The sequence below is a fragment of the Cricetulus griseus genome, chromosome 4 (assembly GCF_003668045.3).
Source record: "Cricetulus griseus strain 17A/GY chromosome 4, alternate assembly CriGri-PICRH-1.0, whole genome shotgun sequence".
Classification (NCBI taxonomy): Eukaryota; Metazoa; Chordata; class Mammalia; order Rodentia; family Cricetidae; genus Cricetulus; species Cricetulus griseus.
In genome coordinates, this window is record NC_048597.1 from 95,127,285 (window position 1) to 95,146,139 (window position 18,855).

Sequence of the window (18,855 nt, forward strand, 5' to 3'; positions counted from 1 at the left end):
GAAGGAAGAGTGTCCTGAACCAAGCCAGATTCAGGAAGCTCCACCCTACCTGGGCGTGTCTGTTTCAAGCAGGGACGAGCCTGGAGGGATCTGGGTGGATGGCGCTTAGGACAAGAATTGGGTAAAAGCAGGGGGTGGCTCACCTGTTCTGCGATAAGTTCACGGAAAGGGAAGGAAGAGTGTCCTGAATCAAGCCAGATTCAGGAAGCTCCACCCTGCCTGGGCTTGTCTGTTTCAAGCAGGGACGAGCCTGGAGGGATCTGGGTGGATGGCGCTTAGGACAAGAATTGGGTAAAAGCAGGGGGTGGCTCACCTGGTCTGGAATTGGGTAAAAGCAGGGGGTGGCTCACCTGGTCTGCGATGAGTCCACGGAAAGGGGGTGTAGCATTCTTTACATCTGCGAAGCTGTGTTACTGTGCCTGTCTAAAACACCTGATTAGTGTAACAAAGAGCTGAATGGTCTATAGCAAGGTAGGAGAAGGGGTAGAGAGAATAGATAGGGTAATGAGAAAAGGAGAGAGGACACCAGGGGGCAGCCACCCAGCTACACTGCAAGCCATGGAGTAAGAAGTAAAGACAAATATACAGAACAGAGAAAGATGAAAGCCCAGAGGCAAAATGTAGATGGTATAATTTAAGCAAGGTTGTCTAGAAACAAGCCAAGCTAAAGCCAGGCAGGCAAAAGAAAGAATAATGCTCTGTTTCATTTATTTGTGGTGTTGTTGGGGCCTCCAAAGACCAAAGAGCCAAAGGAGTAAAAGACAAAAAAAAAAACAGCCCAAAAACAAAAACAAACAAACAACAACAACAACAAAACCCTACCACCACGACAAAACAAACAGCTACAAGCCTACACTATTAGCGACTTCCTGGACACCAGAGAACACAAAGATATCCTGTCACCAAAAACCCAAAACCCAAACCAAAAAAAAAAAAAAAAAGAAAGAAAGAAACAAAGAAAGAAACAAAGAAACAAAGAAACAAAGAAAGCAAATGCCCAGCAGCTGTGCCCACCGGCCAATGTGATGCAGGCAATCCTTCAGCTGAGGCTCTCCCTCCCCAGTGTGTGAAGCTGACAATCAACCATTACAGGGGCTGAAGGATTGGCTCAGCTCTTAAGAGCACTTTCTGCTCTTGCTGAGTACTGGAGTTCAATTCTCAGCAACCACATGGTGACTGGTAAACAGTGTCTGCTGTCCCAATGCTCTCTTGCTTCTCAATTTGGCCATCATATATCCTCCCCCTTTGCACCCCAGAACCTCCTTTTCCCCACATATATCCTCTTTCCTGGATAAAAACCATGTAGGGGCTCTGCCTGCCTGACCCAGACCGAGATGAGTGTACCTTCTGCTCTTGTCCTATTCCTACCCAACTTCCCATTCACCCCTGATCTCTCTGGGCCTGCACCTGCTTAGAGTGAACTCACCCTGGCAGGGAGGAGCTCCCTGAGGCAGGAAACACCTCACTTTTCCTTCCCCTTTCCGCTGCTGCCAGCCCGACCCTTACCAAGTGAGGAGACTACCAGGAGAGGCAAGACCACCAGAGATGCAGACTTTAAAGTCTTGGCCCACACACACCACCAGGTGACAAGAGGAGATAGAGAGAACCCACCTGCACCCACTGGAAGAAGACATGGGAAGAAGACAGAATAAGAACACACTCAACCAATATGACACCACCAGAATCTAGGGACTCCACACCAGCAAGATCTGAAAAGTCCAACATAGAGCATGAAGAAGAGATGGACCTCAAAAATTATCTTAGGAAGATGATAGAGACCTTTAAAGAGGAAACAAGAAAATCCCTTAAAGAAATAGAAGAAAAAACAAGCAAAAATTACATGAAGTAGAGGAAAAGACAAACCAAAAAATTCAAGAAATAAACAAATCTCTTAAAGAATCTAAAGGAAGCCAAGGTAAAAACAACCAAACAAGTGAAGGAAGCACTCAAAACAGTTCATGCATGAAAACTGAAACAGAAACAATAAAGAAAACACAGAATGAGGCAATGCTGGAAATAGAAAGGCTGGATAAATGATCAGGAACTAAAGATGTGAGTTTAACCAATAGAATTCAAGAGATGGAAGAGATAATCTCAGTTGTTGAAGACTCTCTAGAGGATATACAACCATTGACCAAAGAAATCTTAAGTCCAACAAATCCCTCACACAAAATATCCAGGAAATATGGGACACTGTGGAAAGGCCGAACCTAAGAATAATAGGTATAGAAGAAGGTGAAGAAATCCAGCTCAAAGGTACAGAAAACATATTCAACAAAATCACAGAAGAAAACTTCCCCAACCTACAGAAGGATATGCCTATGAAAGTAAAAGAAGCTTACAGAACACCAAACAGACTGGACCACAAAAAGAGTCCCCTCCACGCATAATAATCAAAACACCAAATCTACAGAATAAAATGAGAGAAAATATTAAGAGCAGCAAAGGAAAATGGCCAGGTAACATATAAAGGCAGACCTATCAGAATCACTCCTGACTTCTCAATGGAAACTTTGAAAGCCAGAAGGTCCTGGATAGATATCCTACAAACACTAAGAGATCATGGATGCCAACACAGACTATTGTACCCAGCAAAACTTTCAATCATTATAGATGGAGAAAACAAGATATTCCATGACAAAAGCAGACTTAAACAATACATATCCACAAATCAGGAACTACAGAATGTTCTGGAAGGAAAACTCCAACCCAACGAAGATAACCACACTCACAAAAACATAGGCAATAGATAATCCAATTTTACCAAACCCGAAAAGATACAGGAGGGTGAAATCCACACACAATGACACCACCAACAATAAATCCAAAACAAACAAGAACCAATAATCAATGGACATTAATATCCCTCAATGTCAATGGCCTTAACCTGCCTATAAAAAGATACAGGCTAACAGAATGGATATGAAGACAGAATCCGTCCTTCTGCTGTTTACAAGAAACACACCTCAACTTCAAAGAAGGCATTACCTCAGAGTAAAGGGTTAGGATAAGATTTTCCAATCAAATGGGCCCAAGAAACAAGCTGGTGTAGCAATCCTAATATCTAACAAATTAGACTTCAAACTAAAATCAATCAAAAGTGATGAAGAAGGGCATTTCATACTCATCACAGGAAAAGTCCATCAAAATGAAGTCTCAATCCTGAGCATCTTTGCCCCAAATAGGAAGGCACCCACATTTGTAAAAGAAACATTACTAAAGCTCAAACCACACATAAAGCCACACACATTTATAGTAGGAGACTTCAACACCCCACTTCCACCACTAGACAAGACCACCAGGCAGAAACTTAATAAAGAAACAAAGGATCTAACAGAAGTTATGACCCATCCGGGTTTAACAGATATCTATAGAACATTCCATCCAAACACAAAAGAATATACCTTCTTCTCAGCACCACATGGAACCTTCTCTAAAATTGACCACATAGTTGGAAACAAAGCAAACCTCCACAGATCCAGAAGAATTAAAATAACCCCTGTATCTTATCAGACCACCATGCTTTAAAATTACAATTCAGCAATAACACGAATTGCAGACTGAGGAAAAAGAACCACATGATCATCTCACTAAATGCTAAAAAAGCCTTTGACAAAATCCAACATCCCTTCATGATAAAGATCTTGGAGAGAACAGGAATGACAGGAACATATCTAAACATGATAAAAGCAATATACACCATCCAACAGCCAACATCAAACTAAATGGGGAGAAACTCAAAGCGATTCTTCCAAAATCAAGAACAATACAAGGCTGTCCACTCTCTCCATTTCTCTTCAATATTTTACTTGAAGTTTTAGCTAGAGCAATAAGACAAGAAAAGGAGATCAAAGGGATAGAAATTGGAAAGGAAGAAGTCAAACTTTCACTATTTGCAGATGATATGATTGTCTACATAAGTGACCCAAAAAACTCTACCAGGGAACCCCTACAGCTGATAAACATCTTCAGCAACGTAGCAGGATACAAAATTAACTAAAAAAATCAGTAGCCCTACTATATACAGATGATAAATGCAGTGAGAAAGAAATCAGAGAAACATCACCCTTCACAATATCCACAAGCAACATAAAATATCTTGGGGTAACTCTAACCAAAAAAGTGAAAGACCTGTACAGTAAGAAATATGAGTCTTTAAAGAAAGAAATTAAAGAAGATACCAGAAAATGGAAAGATCTCCCATGCTCTTGGGTAGGTAGAATCAACATAGTAAAAGTGGCAATCTTTCCAAAAGTAATCTACAGATTCAATACAATCCCCATCAAAATCCCAACACAGTTTTTCACAGACCTTGAAAGAACAATACTCAATTTTATATGGAAAAACAAAAAAACCAGGATAGCCAAAACAACTCTGTACAATAAAGGATCTTCTGGAGGCATCACCACCCCGGACTTCAAGCTTTATTACAGAGACATAGTTCTGAAAACAGCTTGGTATTGGCACAAAAATAGACAGATAGACTAATGGAATAGAATTGAAAACCCTGCTATTAACCCACAAACCTATGAACACCTTATTTTTGACAAAGGTGCTAAATCTATACAATGGAAAAAAGAACATCTCCAACAAATGGTGCTGGAAAACTGGATTGTGACATGCAGAAGATTGCAGATAGATCCATATCTGTCACCATGCACAAATCTTAAGTGCAAATGGATCAAAGCTCTCACCATAAATCCAGCCACACTGAATCTTCTGGAAGAGAACGTGGGAGATTCCCTTGAAACGAATTTGCACAGGAGACTGCTTCCTGCACATTATACCAGTAGCACAGACATTGAGATCTGCAATTAATAAATGGGACCTCCTGAAACTCAGAAGCCTCTGTAAGCAAAGGATACAGTCAGTAAGACAAAATGACAGCCCATAGAATGGGAAAAGATCTTCACTAACCCCACATCTGACAGAGGGCTGATTTCCAAAATATACAATGAACTCAAGAAGCTAGCCACCAAAACACCATACAATGAAATTAAAAAGTGGGGTGCAGAACTAAATAGAGAATTCTCAACAGAGGAATCTGAAATGGCTGAAACACACTTAAGAAAGTGCTGAAAATCCTTGGCCATCAGAGAAATGCAACTCAAAACAACTCTGAGATACCATCTTACTCCTGTCAGAATGGCTAAAATAAAAAACACCAATGACAATCTATGCTGGAGAGGATGTGGAAAAAAAGAACACTCCTCCATTGCTGGTGAGAGTGTGAACTTGTAAGACCACTCTGGAAATCAGTATGGCGGTTGCTCAGAAAAATGGGAATCAGTCTACCTCAAGATCTAGCCATTCCTCTCTTGGGTATATACCCAAATAGTGCATGTACACACAACAAGGACATATGTTCAACCATGTTCATAGCAGCATTGTTTGTAACAGCCAGTACATGGAAGCAGCCTAGATGCCCCTCAACTGATGAATGGATAGAGAAAATGTGGTACATTTATACAATGGAGTACTACTCAGCAGAAAAAAGCAAGGGAATCTTGAAATTTGCAGGCAAATGGATGGAACTAGAAGAAACCATCCTGAGTGAGGTAACCCAATTACAAAAAGACAAACATGGTATGTACTCACTCATATATGGATTTTAGACATAGAGCAAAGGATTACCAGCCTACAATCCTCTTCACCAGAGAAACTAGGAAACAAGAAGGACTCTAAGGGTAAAATGCATGGACCCCTGAGAATGGGAATTGGCAGGACCTCCTTAGCTCTTTGGGAGCATGAGGGTAGGGGAGAGGCAGATGGCAGAATGAGAGGAGGAGAAGAGGAGAGGAGAGGATGAAATGGAGAAGCAGAAATATTGAGTTGGGGGAAGAGTAGAGGAGAGCAGGATGAGAGATACCATATCAGAGGGAGCCATTATAGGTCTGAGGAGAGATCTGGCACTAGGGAGATTTCCAGAGATCTACAAGGATGACACGAACTGAAAATCTAGGCAACGGTGGAGAGGATAGTCTAAATGCCCTCCCCCTATGATGAGACTGATGGCTACTTTTTAATGCCATCCCAGAGCCTTCATCCAGTGGCTGATGGAAGCAGAGGCAGACACCCACAGCTACACACTGAACTGAACTCTGGAACCCAGTTGCAATGAGGGAGGAATGAAGATCAAAGGGGTCGGGACCAGGCTGGTGAAACCCACACAAACAGCTGGCCTGAACAAGGGGGATCACATGGACCCCAGACTGCTGTCTGGGAGGCCAGCACTGGACTGATCCAGGCCCCTGAACACGGATGTCAATGAGGAGGCCTCTGTACTCTAGGGGCCCCTGGTAGTGGATTAGTATTTTTCCCTGGTGTAAGAAGGAACTTTAAGAGCCCATCCCTTGTTTCAGCCTGGATACATGGGGGAGGGCCTAGGCCCGGCCCAGGATCATGTGGTGGACTTTGAGGAGCCCCAGTTGAGGCCCTACCCAGCCTGGGGAGTGGAGGGTGGATGGGGTCGGGGGGCAGGTGGGAGGTTGGGGGCAGGGTTGCCGGGCAGTGGAGGGAGAGGGAGGAGGGATTGACATGTGAAGCAAGCTTGTTCCTAATTTGAACTAATAAAAAAGTTAGAAAAAAACCATGTAGGGGGTGAATTAAGTTGATTGTCACCATGCTCCAGATCCCTCTACCCTTCCAGAGGAACTTTGGAAGCCACCACCAGATATCACCTTCACTGTGCCTGCTCAGGAGGCTCTAGCAGCACCTGTTGTCTACGAGGCCTGAACTTGGGATTGATTGACCTCAGCTTTGGGATATGAGTGTGGTGGGGGTGGAAAGGAGGCAAACTGGGCAGCTATTCACTAAAGGAAAAGAGAGACTGAGATCCTTGTATGGTTAAAACAGTCAATGAGAGGGCTTCTTACTAAATCTGGTTGATCAGCGAATCAGGGAGTAATCTGACTTTACCTGTGGGCTCCTGTGATAGAGAAAGGCAGAGAAGATGACATGTTCTGTTTGGTTTATTGCAACAAGTTAGGCTTCTGTGTACTTTCTGGAAAATTATCCCGTGGTGTGTGTTTAGGCACAGTGAAGACTGGAAGGCCACCAGGATGTAATCCTGCCTTCAGGTCATTTACTGTCATTCCAGTTTGGTTTCCTGTATCCCACTTACTATGATGAGCACACAACAGAAGCTCTTTGATTCGGGTATTTCTAGGGCCAAGATGTTCCTTTAGTGTCCATGTGACACTATCTTTCTCTCTTCTCTCCCCTCCCACCTCTCTGTCTTCCCTTTCCTTGTCACCCCTCCTCTCTGGTCCCATCCTTTGATGTCCTTTAATCTGGCTCATCTCTCCCCTCCCCTTCTTCTCTCTGTCCTCTTTGTCTCCCTATGTAACTCAGATTGTCTTCTCCTCCTCCTCTTCTTCTTTTGATTTTTCGAGTTAGGGTTTCTCAGCATCTAGTGAGATGATCATTTGAAGTTTCTATTTCAGTTTGTTTATATGGTGGATTACACTGATAGATTTTCATTACCTTGAACCATCCTTGCATCCCTGGGATGAAGCCTACTTGATTGTGGTGGATGATTTCTGTCATGTGTTCTTGGATTGGATTTGCCAGTATTTTGTTGAATATTTTTGCATCAATGTTCATGAGGGACATTGGTCTGTAATTCTCCTTTTTCGTTGTGTCTTTGTGTGGTTCCAAGGTAATTGTAGCCTCATAGAAAGAGCTTGACAATGTCCTTTCTGCTGCTGTTGTGTGGAACAATTTGAGGCGTACTGGTATTAGCTCTTTGAATTTCTGGTAAAATTCTGCACTGAAGCCATCTGGCCCTGAGCTTTTTTTGGTTGGTAGACTTTTGATGACTGCTTCTATTTCATTAGGTTTATAGGTCTGTTTAAATTGCTTATCTGTTCTTGAGATTTAATTTTGGTAAGTGATATCTATCCAGGAAACTGTCCATTTCCTTTAGATTTACGAATTTTGTGGAGTACAGGTTTTCAAAGTATGACATGATGTTTCTCTGGATTTCCTCAGTGTCCGTTGTTATATCCCCCTTTTATTTTGGTTTTGTTAGTTAGCATGCTCTCTCTCTGTCTTATGGTTAGTTTGGATAGAGGTTTGTCTATCTTGTTGACTTTCTCGAAGAACTAACTCTTTGTTTCATTGAGTCTTTATAGTGTTTTCCTAGTTTCTACTTTATTGATTTCAGCCCTCAGTTTGATTATATCCTGGTGTCTACTCCTCCAAGGTTCATTGGCTTCTTTGTGCTCTAGAGCTTTGCTGTGCTGTTAATTCTCTAGTGTGATGACTGTTCTCCAGTTTTTTCATGTGGGCACTTATTACTATGAACTTTCCTCTTAGCATTGCTTTCAAAGTGTCCCATAAGTTTGGGTATGTTGTGTCCACATTCTCATTGAATTCTAGGAAATCTTTCATTTCTATTTCTTCTTCCACCCAGGGATGGTGCAATTGTGCATTATTCAGTTTCCATGAGTTTGTAGGTTTTCTGCTATTTGTGTTATTGTTGAATTCTAACTTTAAAGCATGGTGGTCTGATAAGATACAGGGGGTTATTTTAATTTTTTTGTACCTGTTGAGGTTTGCTATGTTGCCCAGTAAGTGGTCGATTTTAGAGAAGGTTCCATGTGGGCCCCTACTTTCTATGCTGATGCAAATTAATCAGGAAAAGCAGGGTAAAAGTCAGGAAAGTTAAGTAAAGTGGCTCAAAGCCCTCATGATTTTGTTCTAAAGTCTGAAGTGTTTGCTATTCTCGTGGTATTATTAGATTTTCCAGAAACTCTTAATATAGTTACTGGCTCTCAACATGCTCAAAGCATTGTGTTACATATTGAAACTTCCTAATTTATTCTAGATGTTTCAGAATTTCATTATTTATGGCGGGAAATTACCAATACGGAGCCAGGTAGAGATACAAGGGATATTAATAGGGAAAAAGGCTTACTTACAGAGCGACCTAGCCAGCCTTCGAGGCAGCAGTCTGTACAGCAAGCTGAAAACGAACCCAAAACCAGAAACCAGTCACCTGACCAACTCTCACTCTACATCATCCTGACCACACCTTCAGCTACAGCTTTCCCTACAATTATTAATTCAGTTATTTGAAATAATCAGAAATAGAAATCATCCTTTATATATAACACATATCAAATCCCATATGGGTCTACCATGTATGTCTACCATATGGATCATCATCAATCAACTATTGGAAGGAAACATGCCAGAAGCATCAGAACTTCATAAGAAATACGATGCCGATAGCAAGGGTTTTTCCATCACTTGGGAACAAGGCAAGACAATTATAAGGAAATATGCTCCGTGTTCTTTGTATAACAAAACTCCACTACTTGCAGGAAGCAACCCAAATGGGACTGAAAGAAATAAAATTTGGCTGGTGGACATGCTTCATTTTACAGTGTTTGGAAAACTAAAGTATGTATATCACACCATTGATAGCTGTTTAGGATTTCAATGGGCAACTGCTTCGAGTTCTGAAAAGACTGATTTGGTAATCACACATTTGTTAGAAGTTATGGCCATCATGGGAATATGTATACAAATTAAGACTGACAATGTTACAGTATATGTCTCTAGTAAAATGAAACATTTTTACGTATTGCAAAATAAAGCATATTACAGGTATACCACACAATCCTACAGAGCAAGCAGTTATAGAAAGATCTAATTGAACTCTAAAAGATATGCTTAACAAACAGAAAGGTCATAAAGACCTCCCAGAGAGATATTGCATAATGCTTTATTAATTTTCAATTTTCTAAATACCGGTGTGGAAGGAAACAAAAGCTGTGGAAAAACATTGTATAAAAGGAAAAAAAAACTTGCTGAATTAAATCATCTGGTATACTTTAAAGATGTGGTGATATCACAGTGGAAACCAGGATATGTGTTACATGGGCAAGAGGTTTTGGTTTTTTTTTCCACAGGAGAAGAGAAGCTATGGATAATATAAAGATTGATAAAGGTTCAATTTGGACAACAGAGACCCCTTTATTAGAAGAGGTGCTAGTTCATCTGTGTTACATTTAATCTAACTAATTTATAGAGTAACACATACTTTTATTGTTGTCTTCAAGACAGGGTTTCTCTGTGAAACAGTCCTGTCTGTCCTGGAATTCACTCTGTAGACCAAGCTGGCCTTGAACTCACAGAGATCCACCTGCCTTGGCCTCCTGAGTGTTTGGATTTAAGGTGTGCACCACCACCATCCCAGCCTAGCAAACATTTTTCGTTTGATCAGATATAACTTGTCAAAAGGGAAACTCCCCAAAGTTACGGTTGGGGTAGGGTTTTGTTTTTGTCTTTCCAGGAGAATGAAGGTATCCAGTTAAGGAATCTGAAGATCACTAGACAATTGAGACTTCTGAAGGAAAAGGATGAATCATCCAGAGAAAATGTCCCAAGAAAAAGAGAAAATTGTCCTTTTGGTATATCACCTTTACACCAGGATAAAATTTCATAACTCTTCCCAAATGTTTGTTTCTGCTGTTCTCTAAAATATAGTGTAGATGGTTTTTTATAGTCCCAGTTCAATTAAAAATTAAAGCTAGCTTGGGAGTTGGAGCTTGGCTCTCTCCTTCTCTAAACTCAAGCATGGTTGTTAAAGGAAAATCCAAAATACTTTTTTTATGTCGTAAGAACTACCTGTATTGGGAAAGAAGAAAAAACAAAATTAAGGGAGTATTGTATTGCCATTAATCTCATAATTCTTTTTATGGTATGAATATTATCTCAAAATGTAAAAAAATACCTATATATTTTCAACTTTTGCCATAATATCAATAGTTGCATAGAGTACTAAAATTCTATTAAAAATCTTAATATAGCTTCTACACATGATTTCAGATGTGAGCCTATCAGGTATCTAGGAATTAAGTTTTTGTACTATAGATGTACATAACAAATTATGGTGGTTTAACCTCTTTGAGATCTGCTACAGTCCTGACAGCAGAGCTACTGTAGATGGTGGCAGAGCCTGAATCAGTTCTGTCACAGAGGTAAAGAGAAAGGGCTGGCTCAACACCCCACATCAGCTCAAGTGAAGTGACTGACAGAGTGCCAAGTTCCTCTCCCATGGATGCTTTGAGGTCATAAAAAGATATAGACGTTGCTCCTGGGGTTGGATCTGAGGGATGCTGATAGTGACATGTGATCCCAGACAGGTGTAGCTGGCCCCAACAATCCTCCATGTTAACTCCATTAAAACACTGGGAATGTGGCTAGATGTTGTTGTTCTTGCCGCCTTTAATGCCAGCACTCAAGACAGAAGGAGACCACTGAGTTCCAGGCCAGACTATCTACAGAGAAAGTCCCAGAACAGTAAGAAATACATAAAGTAACCCTGTTTCAAAAATATTTTTAAAAAATGAAAGGAAAAAGAAAGCAAATGCCCAGCAGCTGTGCACACAGGCCAATGTGATGCAGACAATCCTTCAGCTGAGGCTCTCCCTCCCCAGTGTGTGAGGCTGACAATCAACCATTGCAGGGGCTGGAGAGATGGCTCAGCTCTTAAGAGCACTTTCTGCTCTTACTGAGGACTGGTGTTCAATTCTCAGCAACCACATGGTGGCTGGTGAACAGTGTCTGCTGTCCCAGTGCCCTGTTGCCTGTACATTTGGCCATCTCTCATGTACCATCTAACTTAGCCCCCCAGCACCTCCTTTTCCCCACTTCTCACCTCTTCCCTGGACAAAAACCATGTTGGGGTGAGGTGAGTTAACTGTCTGCACACTCAGGATCCCCCTGTCCTTCCAGCAGGACTCTGGACAGCCACTGCAGGTACTACCAGCCACTGCACCTGCGCAGGCAGCCCTAGCTGCACCTTTTTCTCACCAGGACTGACCTCGGGTGGGGCAAGTCCTGAGCTTTGGGCCACAAGTGGGTGGAAAGGCGGAGGACTGGGCAGCTGTTCACTAAAGGAAATGGTTGGTCAGGAAACCAGAGATTAAGTTGGCTTTATTTACAGGTTTACTTAATATAGAAAGGTAGAGGAGGCAACGTGTTCTTTTTTGTTAGTTGCAAAAAGTTAGGCTGCTGTGTACTTGAGCAGAACAATTATCCTGTGTTGTGTGTTTAGGCACTGTGACAACTTGAAGGCCACCAGAATGAAAGAAGTGGCTTCAGGTCATTTACCATCAATCCAGTGTGGTTTCCTGTATCCCACTTCCTATGAGGAGCACACAGCAGAAGCACTTTGTGTTCTGGTTTTTGTTGTTGTTGTTGTTTTCAAGACAATGTTTCTCTGTAGCTTTGGACCCTATCCTGGAGCTGGCTGTGTAGACCAGGCTGGCCTCAGACCACATAGATCCACCTAACTCTGTGTCCAGAGCGCTGGGATTAAAAGTGTGGGCCACCACCATGAGTCCAGTATTTTTAGGACACAATGTTGCCTCTGTGGCCACGTGACACTTCATCTTTCTCTCTTCTTCTACCTCTCTGTCTCTCATATCCTTCCCTCCCATCTTCTCCTTTCCCTTTCTGTGCCCCCTACCACCTGCATATCTCAGACTCCCTTCTTCTTCTTCTTTAGATCTTTGAGAAAGGTTTTCTTTGTTTAATAGTCCTGGCTGTCCTGGAATTTGCCTTTCAGACCATGTTTGCCTTGAACTCAAGAGAACGGTCTACCTCTGACTCTGCTTCTTCCTCTGCATCCCAGAGTTCTGGGGTGAAAGGCATGGTCAGGCCCATAATCCACACCTCAAGGTGCTTGCTTCCTGGAAAGAAACATCTTTCTCATTAATCCTCAGCTTCCAGGGCTAGACGGAATGATGCTCTCTGAGGATCTAGTTATGTTTGGTAGACAGAGAATATAGTCACCAAAGCTGAGCTCTTTATATAGGCTCTTTATCAGAAGGCATGCAGGGTGGTGTAGGCAGTAACTGAGGTGACAAGTCTAACAGTGAATGACTTTGTTGTTCTTGTCCAGAGCCTTGGAGAAGCAGATGGTGGCCTGTCGGTCACAGTTGCAGATGAAAGACTCACAGGCGTTTTGTCTGCAGAGAAACAAGAAAAAAACTTGAGTGGATCCCATGACTCTGCTCTATATGATTTGTAACTAAAAGACACCAGTAGCCCTCCCACAGTTGCAGATTCAGGATTGAGAGGCAAGGTACACAAAAGTACATTGGGGTTGCCCAAATTGCTGTAACAAACTTATAATAAACAAATCATTTGTTGTAGGCCTGGGGAGATGGCACAGTTGGTAAACTGGTTGCCATGCAAGCATGAGGGCCTGAGCCAGGATGCTCAGAGATCATGTAAAAACCAAGGTGGCCATGGGGCATCTTGTACCTCTATTGGAAAGTGTGGAGTGTGGGTCCCCAAAACTTGTTTGTCCATCAGATTAGCTAAAAATGAATGCCCTGTTTGGTGAGAGACACAGACTCTAAAGGCATTGTAGAGAGTGACTGAAGACACTGGATGTCAATGCATTCCTATACACAAAAATAAAGAAACACAGATATTCGGTCCTAAAACCCAAGAAAAGTGCTAATATCAACTACCACTTCAAAAATTATATGAGTTAAGACAATCTTCCTGCCTCCACCTCCCCAGTGCTGGGATTGCAGGTGTGTACCACCATGCTCAATGTATATATTCTAGTGGTGGATTCCAGGGCTCTGTGCATGCTAGGCAAGCACTCTAGCAAGTGAGCTATATTCCCAGACCTCTGAACTCTCTCATGTAAAATGGGAATGGTAAATCTTGCCCTGTATAGGTGCTTAGTCCAGTATTTGGCTTATAGATAATGATGCAGATTTCAGTTGTTTAGTAAACATGGAATCAGTATAACAGAGCAGCTAATAGGAGAGGCTTTGGGCAGGCAAGATGGCTCATGGGATAAAGGCACTTGCTTCAAGTCTGAAGCAGACTTCCATCCCCAGGACTCACATTGTAGAAGGAGAGAATAGACTCTGGCACTTTGTCCTCAGACGTCCACACCTGTGTTGTTCCACTGGCATGCTTCCCCCAAATTACATAAAATCTTTCAATGTTTTTAAAAAGAAGCTTTGGAATGATGTATAACTGTTCCAGAACCAAATGACATCACATCTAAGCTTAGTGACCCTGGGCCTGTGACCAATCCTTCCTTCTCATCTCCCTTCCACAAAAGTGAGCTCATCTATATTTTAGTGTCTACCTGATATCCTTCTGCATATATGTTTATATTATTGGTTAATGAATAGAACACTGATTGGCTATTTGGCCAAGAAGTATAGGCAGGGCTAGGAAATGAGGAGAATTCTGGGAAACATAGGCAGTCTGAGTTGCCATGTAAACCTGGGAAGAGAGGATGTGCCAGGCATTCTCGGGTAAGCCAACTCCATGTAGAATACATAGATTAGGAGATCTTGTCCCTTTTCCCTTCTCCAGGGGACCATGTATGTCTGTCTTAGGGTCCTCCTTGTTTCCTAGCTTCTCTGGCTCTGTGACTCCATCCTGTTGCATACAAGAAACACATATCAACTTCAAAGACAAACATTACCTCAGAGTAAGGGGTTGGGAAAAGATTTTCCAATAAAATGGACCTAAGAAACAAGCTGGTGTAGCTATCCTAATATCTAACAAATTAGACTTCAAACTAAAATCAATCAAAAGAGATGAAGAAGGTCATTTCATATCTGTCACAGGGAAAATCCATCAAGATGAAGTCTCGATTTTGAACATCTGTGCCCCAAATACAAAGGCACCCATATTTATAAAAGAAACATTACTAAAACTCAAATCACAATAAAACCCCACAAACTTATAGGGGGAGACTTCAACACCCTACTCTCACCACTGGACAGGCCTACCAGAAGAAACTTAACAAAGAAACAGAGGAACTATCAGAAGTTATGACCCAATTTGGATGATCAGACTTCTATAGAACATTCCATCCAAACACAAAAGAATATACCTTCTTCTAAGCACCACATGGAACCTTCTCTAAAATAGACCACATAGTCAGCAACACAGCAAACCACAACAGATAAAAAAATTAGAATAACCCCCAGTATCTTATTGGGTCACTATAGTTTATAGTTAGAATTCAACAACAACACAAATCGTGGAAAGCCTACAAACTCATGGAAACTGAATAATGATCAACTGAACCACCAGTGGGTCAATGACGAAATAAAGAAATTAATGACTTCCTAGAATTCAATGAAAATGAAGGTACAACATACCCAAACTTATGGGACACTGTGAAAGCAGTGCTAAGAGTAAAGTCCATAGCACTAAGTTCCCACATAAAGTACCTGGAGAATAGTCACACTAGAGACTTAACAGCACACCTGGAAGCTCTAGAACAAAAAGAAGCAAACTTACCCAGGAGGAGTAGATGCCAGGAAATAATCAAATTGAGGTCTCAAATCAATAAAGTAGAAAGAAAGAAAACAATACAAAGAATCAATGAAACAAAGAGTTGGTTCTTCAAGAAAATCAACAAGATAGACAAACCTTTATCAAAACTAACCAAAAGGCAGAGAGAGAATATGCAAATAAACAAAATCAGATAGGAAGAAAGGGGACATAACAATGGACACTGAGGAAATCCAGAGAATCATCAGGTCATACTTTGAAAACTTGTACTCAATGACTTTTTATATTTTTGGTTGTGAGTCTAGCTTTTAAAGGCTAAGCTATCCCTACAGCCCTCAATGACTTTTTAAACAAGGCAGACATTCCAGTCTCCCACCAGATGGATCACTCACCAATCTAAGATTTCCAGCCTTTTGTTCCAGATGAAATAACCACAATAGCAGCCATAGTAGCTGAATCCTGAGAAGGGTTGAAGTAAATGGATGGTGCACTTTAAAACATTGCCAAACTGCCACACAGGATGAGGCCTGATGCTCTCTGCTGTAGAGCCTGCCAGAAGAATGCACAGCACATTCCATCAATCTGACTTGGCTTTACCAGGGGCCTGATGTCTGCCTGTTAGTTTCCTCCTTGACACCTACCTGCTGCTGCATCAGAAGAACAGTGGAGAGAGAGAGAGAGAGAGAGAGAGAGAGAGAGAGAGAGAGAGAGAGAGAGAGAGAGAATTGATGGGAGACATCCTTCTGTATATGTTTCTCTTATTGGTTGATGAATAAAACACTGGTTGGTAGAGGCAGGAAGATAAGGGAGTAGGAGATTAGGAGAATTCTGGGAAAGGTAGGCAGACAGAGAACAAGAAGGGGCACCATGTAGCAGAGGAAGGAGTAACAGGTCCGGACCCTTCTTGGGTAAGATGTGACCATGTGGAAATACTTAGATTAACAGAAATTGGTTAATCATTAAGACAGAGCTAGGCAAGAAGAAGTCCTAGCCATCAGCAAGAGTTTATAATTAATATAGCATCTCTGTGTCTTTATTTGGGGCTGAAGCAGGGGGACATGGTGGAACAAGAAAACTCCAGTGACAGTGTGTGTGTGTGTGTGTGTGTGTGTGTGTGTGTGTGTGTGTGTGTGTGTGTGCTTGAGAGTTTGCTTGCCCAATAACAGGTTGAAAGCAAGCTCATAGGAGCACTCATAAATGTCATGCAACACATGAGGAAGTCAGAGAACAGCTTTAGGGAGTTATAAGTTTGTTTTGCTTCCACTATATAGGTCTTCAAGACCAAACTCAAGTCACAAGGCCTGAGCAAGTTGGTGTCTACTTATTCGAGACAACGAGTTGCCATGTAACCCAAGTTTGCCTCCTAATTTTAGCAACTATCAAACCTCAGCCTCCCACGAGGTAGGATTATAAATGAACACTAGTCTACAGTACTTTGATGCCTCTCTGAGATTAAGTTCTAAAGACATTGCCTTTTGCCTTGCTTGTCTTCTCATGTCTCACTGTCAGGACAGACAGCTGCCACACTGAGCTGCCCAGTGGTCCCCATATTGAGGAGCTGAGGACACTCTCCAGTCAGCAGCCAGGGATGGAATCACTTCTTAGTTTAATAACCCAACCATCCAACAATCTCTTGAGTGTAAAACCTGCCCCACCCCTGCTCAAGCCTAGGGGAAACCCTAGCCTTAGCCAGCAGAGTGATTCCTCACATTCTAGCTGAGACCTTGAGCCAGAGAATCGGCCAACACATGCTTGTTGTTTCACACTAGAATTAGAAGAAGTCTGTTGTATGGCCACACAGCGATAATATGCATGGCCAATGGTGAGATCATCATGTGAAACATTTGACACAACAAAATGTTTATCAGCTGAGGAGTAGGAAAATAAGCCATGATGCAGTCTGCAGACCATGTTATACTTGGTCACCATTAAAATGAAGGAGAAGCCAAGTACAGTGGGATTCCACACTGTGGAATCCCAGCACTCTGGAGGCAGAACAGGTAGATATCTGAGTTGAAAGTCAGCCTGGTCTATAGAGTGAATTCTAAGATGCCATGGCCTTGAGGAAAATACTTTCCTGTGAAACTGGGGAAAAATGAAGATGTAAGTGAGGCATGTATGTAATCTGAACATTTGAGAGGTTGAGGCAGAAAGGTTTCAAGTGTGGGCTATAATTTGAGTTGGAAGACATCCAGAGCTACATAAGGTCATATAAAATCATGATAATGGGTAGAGAGATGGCATTTGCTGATTTTGTGGTGGACCTAAGCTTGGATCGAGCACCCACGTGGCAGCTCACAACTGTCTGTGACCCCAGTTCTGTAGGATCAGACCCTCTTCTGTCCTGTGTAGGCACTGCTCACACAGTTCACAGACAGACATGCAGGAAAAATGCTCATACACATAAAATAAGTGTAAACACTTTTTAAAAGGATGAGCAAACTTAAAGTGCCATGGCAGTTTAGAGGCAGGGAAATGGGTGTCAGGGCAATATGGCAGAAGTGGAGGATCTTTCTTTCCTTGTGTCAGTGAATGTAGTGGACTTTTCTAAGAGCTCATCTGAGTTCAGACCTAGAGACTACAGGTGCCAGCTGTTGAGGACCTGGGGGAGAGCAGGGAACAGCAAACCAGCACTATTAGAACCCAATGGGAACCCCAAACCAGTACTTCAGGAGTGACCAGTGAGGGTCTGTGCATTGAAGACAAGGGAGACGGTGGGGCAATCAGAGGGGCAAGGGTCCTACCTGTGAGCAGAGTGACCAGCAGAAGGAGTTTCATCTTGAGTGAGGGGAGGACTCAAGTGACTTTTCTCTTTATAGTCCTGTAGCTGTGTCTGACAGTGTCCAGTCAGCACACTGGGCCTGTGACTACTGTGTGTGTAGCTCAGAAGTAGAATATGTCCACCCTCACAGACAGTTCTGACAGACAGAACTACTGTAGATGGTGGCAGAGCCTGAATCAGGGCTCAATACCCCACAGCATTTCAAGTGAAGTGACTGACAAAGTGCCAAGTCCCTCCCCCATGGATGCTTTGAAGACATAAGAAGACATAGACTTTGCTCCTGGGGTTGAGCCTCAGGGACACTGGGAGTGACATGTGGTCACAGGCAGGAGTAGCTGGCTCCAACAATCCTCCATATTAACTGTCTACACTAAGCACGGAGTCTGTCACAATAATCCAACACAGCCCAGGAGGTAGATCTACTTGCAAATTGGATCTTTAATTAATTAGTTGATAATTTGCATATGTGTTATGTGTAAGTGCAACCAAAAGAGAGAGAGTAAGGGAGAGAGAGAGAGAGAGAGAGAGAGAGAGAGAGAGAGAGAGAGAGAGAGAGAGACTTGTGTGCACAGAGGTCAGAGGACAACTCGGTGGAGTCAGTTCTCTTCTTCTACCTTTAAATGGGTCCCAGGAATTGAACTCATATGTACAGGCTTGCATCATAGGCTGCATGTTACTAAACTACGAACTCTCTTGAAAACTGAGAATGTAACTCTACCATGGTGGTGGTGAAGCATGCCCTTAATGTCAGTACTGAGAGGCAGAGGCAGAGT